Genomic DNA, 3,547 nt, shown 5'->3' on the forward strand with positions numbered 1-3,547 from the left:
GTAAGGATTGTGTGAACGTGGATGTAGACGTTTCCGAGTAGCTGTGTAAAGTGTGTGAGCTTTGAGGTGTGAGTTTTGACTGTTGCTGTATCAGCAGCAGCAGCAGCAGCGGGCGGGAGCGGCAGCAGAGAGCTGGTTGAAAATGTTGTGAGGCGAAAGGTGCAGCTGAGAGAGTGTTTGAGAGGTGTATTTGCAAGTGAAAGATGTTTTTGTATGAGTGAGGTAGAGTGTTTGTGAGATGAGAGTGGTGTCTGTGAGCGTTGGGTGAGCGTGCGTGTTTTTTGTGTGTAGATGGTGCGGGTGAGTGAGAAAGAAAGAAAGTTGTGTTTTGAAAGATGTGCATGTTGAAAAGTAAAGAAAGCAGATGTTTGTAAGAAAACTATTTTTAGCATTGAAAATCCCCTGGAAAGGGGTGGTGCACCATTCCCAGAGATACTGCAATACCGGGTCGATGCGTGGAGTGGACGGAGTAAGCCCCTATTCCATCTCCCTGCTCCAAAAATCAATTTAATATATGGTCCCCAGATAAGGGACGTATCAGATATTAAACTGATAAGAACAGGTTTTTTTTTTTGCAAAAATATACTTTATTCATAAAATATCTTCAATCACATTCCAAACCATTCCAAAAACACCATTACAAGGGTACAATCCAGGTTAAACTTTTACAAAATGTATCACCAGGTGCATCAGTACAAACAATATTACAATCATTTACAGCCTTTCATTTTGATCTGTACAGCCCGAGGGGCTCTAAACAGTTCCCAGTCTCTCGGTGCGCTGTGGCAGAAAGGTCTTAGACAGCGACCCTTCCCCATTGCGCCTTTGCGGCAGCTGCCCCAAGCTTTAGTGCGTCCCTCAGCACGTAGTCCTGGACTTTGGATTGTGCCAGTCCGCAACAATCGGTCGGGGACAACTCTTTGTGCTGGAAGACCAACAAGTTTCGGGCAGACCAAAGCGCGTCTTTCACCGAGTTGATGATCCTCCAGCTGCAGTCGATGTTTGTCTCGGTGTGTGTCCCTGGGAACAGCCCGTAGAGCACAGAGTCCTGTGTCACAGAACTGCTCGGGATGAACCTCGACAGCAACCACTGCGTCTCTCTCCAGACTTTCTTTGCAAAGGCACAATCCACAAGGAGGTGAACAACGGTCTCTTCCCCACCACAGCCACCTCGAGGGCAACGTGCAGAGGGGGTGAGACTCCTGGCGTGTAGGAAGGATCTGACGGGGAGGGCCTTTCTCACCACCAGCCAAGCCACGTCTTGGTGTTTGTTGGAAAGTTCTGGCGATGAGGCATTCTGCCAAATGACTTTGACAGTCTGCTCGGGGAACCATCCCACAGGGTCCACCCTCTCCTTTTCCCTCAGGGCCTCTAGGACGTTACGTGCTGACCACTGCCTGATGGACTTGTGGTCAAAGGTGTTTTTCTGCATAAATTTTTCCACCAGGGACAGGTGTTGCTGTACGTGGCGCAGGTCTGGCCCATTCCTCACTCCTGCGCTGTGGCGATCACGCCAGCCATCTTCCGCTTTATCTGGAGGTCAAAAGTGGATCCTGTTTGCAGGGACATGATGTAAAAAAACTCTGGATGAAGGGGGAAAAAACATGCCCCAACATCACCCTCATCCTGATGGCCACCTTTGTGTATGGCAGTATCAAGCTGTGTGTAGACCCAAACACCAAGCGTCACTACGTGCTGAGGTTCTACCTGTCCCTGGTGTTGCGAAGGATGGGTCTGGCCACCCTGCCGCGGAACGCTCCAAGTGCCGTATCACCTGCCCCGTGTGGAAAAACTTATGCAGAGAAACACCTTTGTCCGCAAGTCCATCAGGCAGTGGTTAGCGCGTATCACCCTAGAGGCCCTGCGGGAAAAGGAGATGGTGGATTCCGGCGGACGGTTCGCCGAACAGACCGTCAGGGTCATTTGGCAGAATGCCTCATCACCAGAACTCTGAAGAGAGTGGCCGTGGTTCTTGTCGAGGTGCATCCCGAGCAGTTCCGTGACACAGGTATGGACTCTGTGCTCCAGGGGCTGTTCCCAGGGACACACGCCGAGACAAACATCAACTACCGCCGGAGGATCCACTCGGTGAAAGACACTCTTTGGCTGTCCGAAACTTGTTGGTCTTCCATTGCAAAGAGTTGGCACATTCCAAGGTCCAGGACTACGTGCTGAGGGACGCACTAAAGTTTGGGACAAAGGCGTAATGGAGAAAGGTCGCTGTCTACGGTTGCGCTAGATGTGTCGTGTAACTGGCAGGTAATGGAAAATTTCGAGAAACACTCAGTCACAAGGGAGAACACGTGACAGGCATGAGAGACAATCCATGAGTCTTTGTAGCTGAGTTTCCGTGTGAGCAACTAGCTCACAGCGCAGAGGAGTTCTTCGATCGAGGCCTGCTGTATTTTTGTCTTTGCTTTCAGCTTGAGCAGTCAAAGAACAAAGAAGAAAAAAAAGTACAGCACAGGAACAGGCCCTTCGGCCCTCCAAGCCTTCGCCGATCGGTCTGTGGAGCTTGCCAGCTGACCAGGTATGCAGCTAAAGTCCTTCCACATCTACAGGGAAGGCAAAGTCAGCAGCGTTTCTCCCAGAGTGTAGAGAGTCCTTGGAACTCTCTTCCTCGAAAGGTGGTGGAAACAGAGTCTTTGAATATTTTCAAGACAGAGCTGGATAGATTAACAAGGCGGGGTTGGAAGGTTATCGCTGGTAGGCAGGAATGTGGGGTTGAGGTTACAATCGGATCAGCCATGATCTTCTGAGTAGTGGAGCAGGCTCTTGGGGCCCAGCGGCCTACTCCTGCTCCTAAGTTGTATGTTCAGACATGTAGGGGCATTACTTTTTACTGATTCCAGTGCTTCTCCTGCACTGAACCTGGAGAGTACTACGTCAGCTGCTGTTGAGTTGTTTCCTGATGCCCTGCTTTCTTTTGTACGAGCTGTCTAGCATCCTCGTTTATGGGCTTCCTTTGCTTGGCATTGGGCCTTCTTTTGGGCTGACTGTTGGTCTATTTCCTTTACGGGATGTCAGCATGACATCACCAGAAGGGAAATGTGTCATGTTATGAAGTCACAGTAAATAAGTCCAATGCATTATATCATTATAATAACACAAGATGATGATCAGCAGTGAGAAGGCAGGTGGCAGCAAGGATAAGTACAGGTACGACACAGCGAACAGCCTTAGATCCTGTTAAAATGTTGAAAATGTTTCTCCCCTTCTCGAAGATTATTTCCTTCAAAATTTTAGAAATCTTTCAGCTTCAACCAGAAGTCACACACAAGCCAAACAACAAAACCACCTGCGTGCACAGCACAGCACACCATCTGCCAGCCTGCAATGATGTCGGCTCTCTTTTAATCACCTTTTCCCCTCCAATCAGTCCTATTCAGCAGGCAAGCAAAGGAGCGCAGAAAATACATCTGCACGGCTGTTTCTAACTTCTAGAAAGGGAACAGCCTTATCCTAGGAAAGTGAAAAATATCTATACTGTCACAAAGTGATGAACTTGAACTGCAAAACACCACGCTTACCTGAGCTTGTGTCACAG

The 3,547-nt window shown here is 49.1% G+C and overlaps 1 pseudogene; it reads right to left on the bottom strand.

Moving 5' to 3' along the window:
* Positions 1–410: 410 nt before the first annotated feature.
* On the bottom strand, positions 411–584 carry LOC144674186 (U2 spliceosomal RNA; annotated as a pseudogene).
* Between the last annotated feature and the right edge of the window lie 2,963 nt (positions 585–3,547).

The sequence above is a fragment of the Cetorhinus maximus genome, unplaced genomic scaffold (genome assembly GCF_964194155.1).
Source record: "Cetorhinus maximus unplaced genomic scaffold, sCetMax3.hap1.1 HAP1_SCAFFOLD_584, whole genome shotgun sequence".
Taxonomy (NCBI): Eukaryota; Metazoa; Chordata; class Chondrichthyes; order Lamniformes; family Cetorhinidae; genus Cetorhinus; species Cetorhinus maximus.